Raw genomic sequence first — 13,784 nt, forward strand, 5'->3', positions numbered from 1 at the left:
CATTGCCTAATATTATCAACAGCAGTTCCATGGTCATAAGTTCTAATTATCAAGGTGTACACACAGCAAGGATCAAACATGCATCTAATGATCAGGACACAAACACAAAATATAACACTGGCAGTGCTGTGAAAATGATTTAAGTACAACACCTGCCTCCCACACACTCACCAACTCTCACTGTACTGCCCTAGTCTCCTCCACTAAATTGTGACAGAAGTTTTGTCAAATCCTACATTTATCAGTAACCACTGCATGTGTGTACCACAAGTATGCTATGGAGCAAGAATTGCCGCTAGACAGAACCACATTTCAACTGTCCACATTGGCATCTTTATTCACACATAGCAGTTGCACAACATCTTACACTGAGGAGAATGTTTCTCACCAGCTCCCAAAGACATGTACACAATTCATCAGTGAACACAGACTGGTCTGTGTACATTGTCCCTAACAACCATCAGCCAAACACTTCCACAAGTGCACAATGACTTCACAGATAAACACAGCTTGAAGCATTGTTTCCATGAGACTTACACCCCCTCAGAGGCTTCCAAAAATTGCCATAGAGACGGTATTGCACGTCTCTCTGGCGGGGTATTGGTAAAAGTTTTCAACTAGCAATAATCGCACCTCAGTTATGCTTCATTGGTTACGATATTGCAACTGCGCAAAGATTAACTACCTAGCGCCTGACACTGCTATTTATACCTGACGTTCGTTCCAAACACCTACAGGTACTTGCATCATTGCAACCCATCAGTATTACCTTACACTACTCTAGTTCCATTGGGGGAAACAAATACAGAAATATGCAGGAAACAAAACCAGTAAAACACATTTTATTGGAGGCAGACACTCTGTTCTTGCCTCCTTGTGTCTAATAGTTGCTTACACACCCGCTTACCGCCATCTTAAACGCTCTAAACTGCACAGTAGTTCTCTCCTTGGCCGTCAGGCGCGCTACTGCCCACTCGCCTAGCCCCACACAGACGAAAGTGGCACAACCTCAGTTAGCAAATACCGGCACACCCATTAAGACTCATCGTTAGATTTTATTATTTTGTGGCTGCTGGTTAGTACTAGACACCAAAAAAACTGCCAACTGCATTTACATTAACCATAACACTTCTCAGCAAAAGCTGTTTCACGCACTGTGCAGTAAAATGCTAGTTTTACTCGAATCATGCCGTGAAATTGATTAATGTCGATGGGTGAAATATTTGTGTAACAGATTAGGCACCCTAGAAACACAATGAAATGAGATTTACAAATCCTCTCATGTATCTGGGTGAAGTTGTTGACATGAGTTTACCTTGCAGGAAAGTACAACTAGAAATCAGTCAGTAAATTGCTTCATAGCGCTGGGGACACGTGCTGCAGTCTTAAATATACAAGATACACGCTTATTCCACATTGCGCCAAACAACCTGCAAAGCTATATATATATTTTGGACTCCTTTACTGTTGTTGTCCAAGAAGAGACATAGAAAGCTAACAGTATCCAAACCTGCCTGCTGTGTCATTGGCCCCAGCTAATATACTGCCTGACAAAAATTAAAATATCTGAATGTGTGCTAAATAGTATCTCGAGTCCAAGTGCCAACCATTCATAACAGATCCAAACAATAAGACATTTTCTATGGGTCCATTTCTACTATAGTAGGCAGCAAATATTGCTCTCCTTGCATATAGGAAGAGTCATATTCTCAAATGAAGAGAGGCAGAAAAAATGAGTCACCACAAGCCAACTGCTTCTGCTCTCAAAGAATGTAAGACTCCTGCTACAATTCTCACCTACACTTGCTCTACCACTGTGTTTTTCATTGCATTCTTTGATTTATATTCACAGATACAGTCACAAAATTTACCCCACAAGCATTGGTTCCCTCCCTTCAGTATTCCACATGCAATACATTCTCATAGCACACTGGACCCTCATTAAGCTCGCCATCCCATTTAAACTATCACACTGTATTATCTGTCACATTTCCACAGCAAATACACAGTTCAAGGAATACACCAAGAAATGCACTAATCACACTGTTCAAAAAGGAAATGCCATGGCTGCAGCCAACCAAATTCTACTGCGCAATCACTGTTATCACTGCATGAGGGAGATTTTCCACCAGTAGCCCTTAGATGAAACATGTAGGATAAATAAAGGTTCAACAAAACCTCAACATCAGGGACTGCATTAGCTACCATCCAAATAGCTACTAGCCCTTACCTTTCTTTCAATCCCTCTGCTCTGCACACTACAGAACATGTATGTATTCTCAAAATGAGGCAACCCCTTGCACAACATTACAGTTCTTCCTGTTTCATGTAACACACACCAGATAGGACACTGTCATCAATGTGAGTGCTCTTACTAGGCACTGTGCAGCCTAACACATCAATCATCTCAAGTCAACAAACTCATTGCCTAATATTATCAACAGCAGTTCCATGGTCATAAGTTCTAATTATCAAGGTGTACACACAGCAAGGATCAAACATGCATCTAATGATCAGGACACAAACACAAAATATAACACTGGCAGTGCTGTGAAAATGATTTAAGTACAACACCTGCCTCCCACACACTCACCAACTCTCACTGTACTGCCCTAGTCTCCTCCACTAAATTGTGACAGAAGTTTTGTCAAATCCTACATTTATCAGTAACCACTGCATGTGTGTACCACAAGTATGCTATGGAGCAAGAATTGCCGCTAGACAGAACCACATTTCAACTGTCCACATTGGCATCTTTATTCACACATAGCAGTTGCACAACATCTTACACTGAGGAGAATGTTTCTCACCAGCTCCCAAAGACATGTACACAATTCATCAGTGAACACAGACTGGTCTGTGTACATTGTCCCTAACAACCATCAGCCAAACACTTCCACAAGTGCACAATGACTTCACAGATAAACACAGCTTGAAGCATTGTTTCCATGAGACTTACACCCCCTCAGAGGCTTCCAAAAATTGCCATAGAGACGGTATTGCACGTCTCTCTGGCGGGGTATTGGTAAAAGTTTTCAACTAGCAATAATCGCACCTCAGTTATGCTTCATTGGTTACGATATTGCCACTGCGCAAAGATTAACTACCTAGCGCCTGGCACTGCTATTTATACCTGACGTTCGTTCCAAACACCTACAGGTACTTGCATCATTGCAACCCATCAGTATTACCTTACACTACTCTAGTTCCATTGGGGGAAACAAATACAGAAATATGCAGGAAACAAAACCAGTAAAACACATTTTATTGGAGGCAGACACTCTGTTCTTGCCTCCTTGTGTCTAATAGTTGCTTACACACCCGCTTACCGCCATCTTAAACGCTCTAAACTGCACAGTAGTTCTCTCCTTGGCCGTCAGGCGCGCTACTGCCCACTCGCCTAGCCCCACACAGACGAAAGTGGCACAACCTCAGTTAGCAAATACCGGCACACCCATTAAGACTCATCGTTAGATTTTATTATTTTGTGGCTGCTGGTTAGTACTAGACACCAAAAAAACTGCCAACTGCATTTACATTAACCATAACACTTCTCAGCAAAAGCTGTTTCACGCACTGTGCAGTAAAATGCTAGTTTTACTCGAATCATGCCGTGAAATTGATTAATGTCGATGGGTGAAATATTTGTGTAACAGATTAGGCACCCTAGAAACACAATGAAATGAGATTTACAAATCCTCTAATGTATCTGGGTGAAGTTGTTGACATGAGTTTACCTTGCAGGAAAGTACAACTAGAAATCAGTCAGTAAATTGCTTCATAGCGCTGGGGACACGTGCTGCAGTCTTAAATATACAAGATACACGCTTATTCCACATTGCGCCAAACAACCTGCAAAACTATATATATATTTTGGACTCCTTTACTGTTGTTGTCCAAGAAGAGACATAGAAAGCTAACAGTATCCAAACCTGCCTGCTGTGTCATTGGCCCCAGCTAATATACTGCCTGACAAAAATTAAAATATCTGAATGTGTGCTAAATAGTATCTCGAGTCCAAGTGCCAACCATTCATAACAGATCCAAACAATAAGACATTTTCTATGGGTCCATTTCTACTATAGTAGGCAGCAAATATTGCTCTCCTTGCATATAGGAAGAGTCATATTCTCAAATGAAGAGAGGCAGAAAAAATGAGTCACCACAAGCCAACTGCTTCTGCTCTCCATTCTTCGGCGGACCTCGGAAGAGTTCCGCCCTTCGATACCTTGCAGAGTACTGCTACGTATCGAAGTGCTAGGGCTTCGCAGAAGTCGCAGTCGCAGTCGCAGTCGCAGTCGCAGTCGCAGTTCCGGAACCGCCAGCAGCAGCAGCAGCAGCAGCAGCAGTTTCCAGTGCCGCCAGTTTTGCAGTAGCAGTCGTCGCCGGACCCAGCCGCAGCTTCCGGACCCAGCCGCCGCCGCCGCCGTCGCCGCCGCAGCTTCCGGCCCCCGCCGCCGCCGCCGCCGCCGCCGCCGCCGCAGCTTCCGGCCCCCGCCGCCGCCGCCGCCGCCGCCGCCGCCAGGACCCAGTGCTTCGTCTTCCTCTCCTGCTTTCGTTGTCGTCGCTATTCTCGTCTTCGTCTTTGCCTTCATCCTTTCGCTCCTCGACGTCTCTCATCTGTCATCTGTAATCTGTTCCTGACTTTGTCCCTTGTCTGTCCCCATTCTTCTTTTCTGTGTTTCCAGTTTTCCTTACTGCCATCATGACCACCCCCACCACCACCGCCACTACCACCGCCATCGTCTATACGACGCCCTCCCTCGCTGCCACTACTCTTACTTGGTGTGCTCAGTCGCCCCCGTCCTACTATATCCCGCCCCTCCTCACCCTTCCCACCCCAGCTCCCTTTGTCGCCCCATCCCCTGCTCCTTCTCCCCAAGCCTCCACACACGACCCCTTTCCCCCACTCCCCCACACCACTCATGCGGCCCCTGCCAGGGTTGTGTCTCGTCGGGCTACGACCCATGCCGCACCATCGCCGGCGCCAGCACCACCACCTGCAGCAGCGCCACAACCAGCAGCAGCACCAACAGCAGCACCAACAGCAGCACCAGCACCAGCACCGACACCGGGACCTGCCGCTTCCCGTCATCTCCCCGTCACTCCTGTGCCCCACGCCTCCTCCCATCCTGTCCCCGCTGTTAAGCGTCCCAGTGGCACCCCCGCCTCCTCTGCACCCAAGAAGTCCCAGCATCTTCCCCCTCCCCCACCCCTAGATGCCATGGATGTCTCCCCTCCAGCCCCCTCTACTTCCTCTTCTAACTCCCCCTCCTACAAGTATCTCCTCTCCCGTCCTGATCCCTCTCTCCTGGAGGCCCGCAACCTGACCTTGCTCCTCCGCCAATACTTCCCTGCAGCCCCCATCTCCCTTCTTACCCCCCGTAGGGACTCTGTCTTGATCACCTCCCCAAGCCCTACCCTACACTCCGACATCCTCTCCCGAATTCCTCTCACCCGATTTGGACCTAATGCCTCCCTTGCCCCTGCTCCTTCCCCTTCCTCCCCCCGTCAACCCCAACCCCCACGTCGCCCGCCGACCCTCACCGCCGTGATCACTCGGCTTAGCCCGACGATCACGGAGGAAGAGGTGCTGGCGGAGTTGAAGGCCCACCCGTACCTGGAGGTGCGAGCTGTTCGCCGCATTTTCAACTCTGCGGGCCCCACTCGCCTTATGCGAGTTTTCTCCGAACACGCTCCCTCCATCGACCATCTCCTTAAGGAGGGTGCCCTCCTCTTCCACCGCCGGTATAAGGTTGACCCCTCCCGCTCCCCACCACAATCCATTCGCTGCCAGAGGTGTCTGCGTTATAACGCACACCCAACATCAGAGTGCCGCGAGGCCCCAGTCTGCCCGCATTGTAAGCAAGCGCACTTCCTCCGGCAGTGCCCCAACCTTCAGTCTCCTCCCTCCTGCAATACCTGCAACCTCCAACACCCTACCTACTCCCAGAAATGCAAGGCTCGACCTCCTCCATCCGCTCCTGAACTCACTGTTCCTCTCCGCCCTTTGGATGACCCCACCCCTCCTGGCAATTCCCTCCGTCCTCCCCCCACCGCAGAGGACATCATCAGGTTCGTCACAATAGTGCTCCAGAACGTCCATCCCTTTCAGCGTCCCCACACCCTCCACCAGATTTCCCTCGCTGCCCGTTCCGTGTTCCACCTCAACACCTACGCCACCTATTCCCACAACCAGGCCCATTTCACCTTCTCCCGTCTCGACACCCTCGTTTAAATTCCCATTATGGCACGACAGCACCGTATCCTGTTCAATAACATCCGCTCCCTTCCCACCAACAAGCACCTCCTTATGCATACCCTTACGACCCACCGTGTGGATGCCTTCCTTCTGAACGAAACCTTTCTTCAGCCCCACCACACCGTCCACACCTCGCCCTACCTCCTTCACCGGTCTGACAATCCACTCCAGATAGCGCGTGGCGGAGTTGCCATTGGCCACCACCGCCAGATCCCTGTCCGGCTCCAACCCCTCCTTCCTGACCCCACAGAACACTTGATCCTTAGTCTCTTCTTCCCCGGCCTTACCCTTACCTGTGCCACCATCTATGTCCGCCCCGCTGCACCTATTCCTTTCGACTTCCTTTCCCACATCGACCGTACCTTCTCCTCCTACGTGATCGCCGCCGACCTTAACATCCATAGTCGTTCTGCCGCCCAGTTACGGCGGTGGCATCGGTTCCTTGCCACCCTCCAAGGCGACGTCCTTCCAATTCCCCAACACACCCGCCCTGAATCCAATACCACTCCCGATGTCGTCCTAGCCTCCCCCACCCTGCTTGGCCGCATAGCGGTGGACGTCCTTGATCCCATTGGCAGTGACCATCTCCCTGTCCTCCTCACTGTATCAGACGGTCGTCGCCCCCGTCCCGACCCGCGCCATGACCCTCCCCCGAAATATGTCCATGACTACTCCCGTGCCAACTGGAATGCCTACCGGGACTCCCTTGCTCTCCAGGTCGATAGCCACCCCCTCACCTACCACCAACCTGATGACGTTACCCGTGCTGCCTCCTTTCTCCAGCAGACCTTGTCTGAGGCCGTGGAGGCTCACGTCCCTACCATTGCCATCCATCCGCACCGCCCCACCTTACCCCCACAGGCCGTCCTTCTCCTGCGTGAATCCCGCCGGCTCTACCGTGCCTTCCTTCACACACGTGACCAGGACACACTACGACGCCACCGGCAACTACAGCGACACATCAGGAACTTACTCACGGCAAAGAAACGCCGGGACTGGCGACAGACATGCACCCGTCTTAATGCCACCTTACCTATCAACTCGTCCAAGTACTGGTCAGCCTTCCGCCGCCTTACCGGATCTAAACCCTCTCCCTACTACCCTCTCCTTCATGATGACCACCCCTTCCCTGATGCCCTTAGTAAGGCCAACCATTTCGCCTCCTACCTCTCCGATATCCTTACCATCCCTGACGATCCCCAGTTCGATTATTCCCTCTTTCCTGATGTCCGTGATCGAACTGATACCTCTGTCCCCCCGCTTGCTCCTGGCTTCCAGTACTTGGACAACATCACACACACAGAACTCAATACCCCAATCACCACTCAAGATATCATTGCTACACTTCGCCCTAAACGCAACACTGCTCCCGGTCACGATCGTGTTACTTACCGTCACCTCCGTGAAGCTCCTGCCTCCTTCCTCTCCACATTGGCCAGGCTCTACAATGTGGTCCTGTCCACCGGCTACTACCCCGACCTGTGGAAAACCTCCCGGATCCTGATGTTCCTCAAGCCCGACAAACCGCCTTCCGCTGTCTCCTCCTACCGTCCCATCAGCCTTACCTCGGTCTTCAGCAAGGTCCTGGAATCCATTCTTACCCGCCGCCTACACAAGCACCTTCACCAACACCGCCTCCTCCCCCCTACCCAATGTGGCTTTCGGCCGTCCTTCTCAGCCGATGACCTCCTCCTTCACCTCACTCACCTCCTCTCCGAACAACTCAATTCCCGTCGTTCCGCCATCTTCCTTTCCCTCGACCTCGAACGCGCATATGACCGTGTGTGGCATTCCGGTCTCCTTTTCAAGCTCCAAACCTTTGCTCTTCCTCTCAACTATGTCCGTCTGGTCGCTTCCTTCCTTTCCCACCGTCCTTCCTATGTCACCATCCACAACACTGATTCCTACACCTTCTACCCCTCCGCCGGTGTGCCCCAAGGTTCCGTCCTTTCCCCTCTTCTCTACCTCCTTTACACGGCAGACATGCCTCCACCTGCACCTCCCCTACACCTTCTCCAGTACGCCGATGACACTGCCTTCCTTGCCCTCGCTCCCACCCTGCAACGCTCCCAGCACCTTCTCCAATCCTATCTTGACCGGTTCACCACTTGGTGTAACCAGTGGTTGCTCAAGGTCAATCCTTCCAAGACCCAGGCGATCATTGTAGGCAAAACCACTCGTTCCTTCCGTCTCCTTGATTTCTATCTTACTATTTATGGCCGTCCCATCACCCTCACACCTACTCTCAAGTACCTTGGTGTCACCCTCGACCGTCGCCTCTCCTGGAACCCACATCTCCGGACGATCCAAGCCAAGGCACGCTCCCGCCTCCGCCTCCTTAAGCTCCTTTCTGGCCGTACATGGGGTCTGGACCCTTCCACCATCCTCTACACCTACAAGTCCCTCATCCGTCCTATCCTTTGCTATGCTCATCCCGCCTGGATCTCTGCCCCTCCTACCTTCTACAAGTCCATTCAGATCCTAGAACGCCATGCGCTCCGCCTCGCCTATCGCATCCGTCTCCCTTCCCCCACGCGGATCCTCTATGACCTGATTCCCTTCCCGCACCTCCTCCTTTTCCTCGAACGGTTACGGATCCTCTACACCTCCCGCAAGCTTGATCCTCCACACCCTCTTGTCTCTCCCATCCTCTCCCACCCCAACCCGCTGCCGCGCCTGCATTCCTATATCCCACCTGCTCTCCATCTTTACACCCTCCACACCCTCTCCCTCGGTGGCTTCCGTCAACTCCCCCTCCCTGATGATGCCCTCCTCCCCTCCATCTACCCCTCCTACCAACTTTGAGCCTTACCTTCCCTCTCCTCTCCTTTTCCTGTGGGCACCCTCTCTCCCTTCTCTCCCTCCCTCCCCTCCCCTTTCTCCTTGGGCTTCCACTCCCCCTACCCTCCCCCTTCTCCTCCATCCCTCTCCTCCACTGGCATCTTCCCCTCCCCCTCTCTCTCCTCTTCCCCACACCTTTTCCCCTTGGCAGGCCACGACTCTGCTGTCTTCCATCAGTTACTTTCATCGTCCTACGCCGAAGACCATCGCATGTGTTTGTGCCTCGACTCTCCTGCAGTGTGTTTGTGTTTCGTCGTTTGTGCTCCGCTGGTTCACGTGTGGCCATCTGCCATCTGCGTTTGTGCACCGTGTTTCTCCGCTTTTATCCTTTGTACTACGCACGTGACCGACTCCGTTTTAACTCTGTTTTGTCTACTGTTTGTACCCCGCCGTCTTGATTGTTTTTATATCTCACTCATCTCTGTTCTGTGTATACTCTGAGGCCGAAGAGCGGCATACTTGGTCCGCTGCCGGCCTACCTGTTTGTCACAGGTATTAAAATCACAATAAAGGAAAAAAAAAAAAAAAAAAATTCTGCTCTCAAAGAATGTAAGACTCCTGCTACAATTCTCACCTACACTTGCTCTACCACTGTGTTTTTCATTGCATTCTTTGATTTATATTCACAGATACAGTCACAAAATTTACCCCACAAGCATTGGTTCCCTCCCTTCAGTATTCCACATGCAATACATTCTCATAGCACACTGGACCCTCATTAAGCTCGCCATCCCATTTAAACTATCACACTGTATTATCTGTCACATTTCCACAGCAAATACACAGTTCAAGGAATACACCAAGAAATGCACTAATCACACTGTTCAAAAAGGAAATGCCATGGCTGCAGCCAACCAAATTCTACTGCGCAATCACTGTTATCACTGCATGAGGGAGATTTTCCACCAGTAGCCCTTAGATGAAACATGTAGGATAAATAAAGGTTCAACAAAACCTCAACATCAGGGACTGCATTAGCTACCATCCAAATAGCTACTAGCCCTTACCTTTCTTTCAATCCCTCTGCTCTGCACACTACAGAACATGTATGTATTCTCAAAATGAGGCAACCCCTTGCACAACATTACAGTTCTTCCTGTTTCATGTAACACACACCAGATAGGACACTGTCATCAATGTGAGTGCTCTTACTAGGCACTGTGCAGCCTAACACATCAATCATCTCAAGTCAACAAACTCATTGCCTAATATTATCAACAGCAGTTCCATGGTCATAAGTTCTAATTATCAAGGTGTACACACAGCAAGGATCAAACATGCATCTAATGATCAGGACACAAACACAAAATATAACACTGGCAGTGCTGTGAAAATGATTTAAGTACAACACCTGCCTCCCACACACTCACCAACTCTCACTGTACTGCCCTAGTCTCCTCCACTAAATTGTGACAGAAGTTTTGTCAAATCCTACATTTATCAGTAACCACTGCATGTGTGTACCACAAGTATGCTATGGAGCAAGAATTGCCGCTAGACAGAACCACATTTCAACTGTCCACATTGGCATCTTTATTCACACATAGCAGTTGCACAACATCTTACACTGAGGAGAATGTTTCTCACCAGCTCCCAAAGACATGTACACAATTCATCAGTGAACACAGACTGGTCTGTGTACATTGTCCCTAACAACCATCAGCCAAACACTTCCACAAGTGCACAATGACTTCACAGATAAACACAGCTTGAAGCATTGTTTCCATGAGACTTACACCCCCTCAGAGGCTTCCAAAAATTGCCATAGAGACGGTATTGCACGTCTCTCTGGCGGGGTATTGGTAAAAGTTTTCAACTAGCAATAATCGCACCTCAGTTATGCTTCATTGGTTACGATATTGCCACTGCGCAAAGATTAACTACCTAGCGCCTGACACTGCTATTTATACCTGACGTTCGTTCCAAACACCTACAGGTACTTGCATCATTGCAACCCATCAGTATTACCTTACACTACTCTAGTTCCATTGGGGGAAACAAATACAGAAATATGCAGGAAACAAAACCAGTAAAACACATTTTATTGGAGGCAGACACTCTGTTCTTGCCTCCTTGTGTCTAATAGTTGCTTACACACCCGCTTACCGCCATCTTAAACGCTCTAAACTGCACAGTAGTTCTCTCCTTGGCCGTCAGGCGCGCTACTGCCCACTCGCCTAGCCCCACACAGACGAAAGTGGCACAACCTCAGTTAGCAAATACCGGCACACCCATTAAGACTCATCGTTAGATTTTATTATTTTGTGGCTGCTGGTTAGTACTAGACACCAAAAAAACTGCCAACTGCATTTACATTAACCATAACACTTCTCAGCAAAAGCTGTTTCACGCACTGTGCAGTAAAATGCTAGTTTTACTCGAATCATGCCGTGAAATTGATTAATGTCGATGGGTGAAATATTTGTGTAACAGATTAGGCACCCTAGAAACACAATGAAATGAGATTTACAAATCCTCTCATGTATCTGGGTGAAGTTGTTGACATGAGTTTACCTTGCAGGAAAGTACAACTAGAAATCAGTCAGTAAATTGCTTCATAGCGCTGGGGACACGTGCTGCAGTCTTAAATATACAAGATACACGCTTATTCCACATTGCGCCAAACAACCTGCAAAACTATATATATATTTTGGACTCCTTTACTGTTGTTGTCCAAGAAGAGACATAGAAAGCTAACAGTATCCAAACCTGCCTGCTGTGTCATTGGCCCCAGCTAATATACTGCCTGACAAAAATTAAAATATCTGAATGTGTGCTAAATAGTATCTCGAGTCCAAGTGCCAACCATTCATAACAGATCCAAACAATAAGACATTTTCTATGGGTCCATTTCTACTATAGTAGGCAGCAAATATTGCTCTCCTTGCATATAGGAAGAGTCATATTCTCAAATGAAGAGAGGCAGAAAAAATGAGTCACCACAAGCCAACTGCTTCTGCTCTCAAAGAATGTAAGACTCCTGCTACAATTCTCACCTACACTTGCTCTACCACTGTGTTTTTCATTGCATTCTTTGATTTATATTCACAGATACAGTCACAAAATTTACCCCACAAGCATTGGTTCCCTCCCTTCAGTATTCCACATGCAATACATTCTCATAGCACACTGGACCCTCATTAAGCTCGCCATCCCATTTAAACTATCACACTGTATTATCTGTCACATTTCCACAGCAAATACACAGTTCAAGGAATACACCAAGAAATGCACTAATCACACTGTTCAAAAAGGAAATGCCATGGCTGCAGCCAACCAAATTCTACTGCGCAATCACTGTTATCACTGCATGAGGGAGATTTTCCACCAGTAGCCCTTAGATGAAACATGTAGGATAAATAAAGGTTCAACAAAACCTCAACATCAGGGACTGCATTAGCTACCATCCAAATAGCTACTAGCCCTTACCTTTCTTTCAATCCCTCTGCTCTGCACACTACAGAACATGTATGTATTCTCAAAATGAGGCAACCCCTTGCACAACATTACAGTTCTTCCTGTTTCATGTAACACACACCAGATAGGACACTGTCATCAATGTGAGTGCTCTTACTAGGCACTGTGCAGCCTAACACATCAATCATCTCAAGTCAACAAACTCATTGCCTAATATTATCAACAGCAGTTCCATGGTCATAAGTTCTAATTATCAAGGTGTACACACAGCAAGGATCAAACATGCATCTAATGATCAGGACACAAACACAAAATATAACACTGGCAGTGCTGTGAAAATGATTTAAGTACAACACCTGCCTCACACACACTCACCAACTCTCACTGTACTGCCCTAGTCTCCTCCACTAAATTGTGACAGAAGTTTTGTCAAATCCTACATTTATCAGTAACCACTGCATGTGTGTACCACAAGTATGCTATGGAGCAAGAATTGCCGCTAGACAGAACCACATTTCAACTGTCCACATTGGCATCTTTATTCACACATAGCAGTTGCACAACATCTTACACTGAGGAGAATGTTTCTCACCAGCTCCCAAAGACATGTACACAATTCATCAGTGAACACAGACTGGTCTGTGTACATTGTCCCTAACAACCATCAGCCAAACACTTCCACAAGTGCACAATGACTTCACAGATAAACACAGCTTGAAGCATTGTTTCCATGAGACTTACACCCCCTCAGAGGCTTCCAAAAATTGCCATAGAGACGGTATTGCACGTCTCTCTGGCGGGGTATTGGTAAAAGTTTTCAACTAGCAATAATCGCACCTCAGTTATGCTTCATTGGTTACGATATTGCCACTGCGCAAAGATTAACTACCTAGCGCCTGGCACTGCTATTTATACCTGACGTTCGTTCCAAACACCTACAGGTACTTGCATCATTGCAACCCATCAGTATTACCTTACACTACTCTAGTTCCATTGGGGGAAACAAATACAGAAATATGCAGGAAACAAAACCAGTAAAACACATTTTATTGGAGGCAGACACTCTGTTCTTGCCTCCTTGTGTCTAATAGTTGCTTACACACCCGCTTACCGCCATCTTAAACGCTCTAAACTGCACAGTAGTTCTCTCCTTGGCCGTCAGGCGCGCTACTGCCCACTCGCCTAGCCCCACACAGACGAAAGTGGCACAACCTCAGTTAGCAAATACCGGCACACCCATTAAGACTCATCGTTAGATTTTATT

General features: G+C 48.4%; 4 non-coding genes across 4 annotated transcripts; all 4 read right to left on the minus strand.

Moving 5' to 3' along the window:
* Positions 1-538: 538 nt before the first annotated feature.
* On the minus strand, positions 539-678 carry LOC126292439 (U4 spliceosomal RNA). Its single transcript, XR_007552174.1, has one exon. It is a non-coding gene; the product is annotated as a U4 spliceosomal RNA (small nuclear RNA).
* Positions 679-2,960: 2,282 nt separating this feature from the next.
* On the minus strand, positions 2,961-3,100 carry LOC126292412 (U4 spliceosomal RNA). The gene has a single exon (XR_007552148.1). It is a non-coding gene; the product is annotated as a U4 spliceosomal RNA (small nuclear RNA).
* A 7,740-nt stretch (positions 3,101-10,840) lies between these two features.
* On the minus strand, positions 10,841-10,980 carry LOC126292413 (U4 spliceosomal RNA). Its single transcript, XR_007552149.1, has one exon. It is a non-coding gene; the product is annotated as a U4 spliceosomal RNA (small nuclear RNA).
* A 2,282-nt stretch (positions 10,981-13,262) lies between these two features.
* Positions 13,263-13,402, minus strand: LOC126292414 (U4 spliceosomal RNA). Its single transcript, XR_007552150.1, has one exon. It is a non-coding gene; the product is annotated as a U4 spliceosomal RNA (small nuclear RNA).
* Between the last annotated feature and the right edge of the window lie 382 nt (positions 13,403-13,784).

Source organism: Schistocerca gregaria, chromosome 9 (assembly GCF_023897955.1).
Source record: "Schistocerca gregaria isolate iqSchGreg1 chromosome 9, iqSchGreg1.2, whole genome shotgun sequence".
NCBI lineage: Eukaryota > Metazoa > Arthropoda > Insecta > Orthoptera > Acrididae > Schistocerca > Schistocerca gregaria.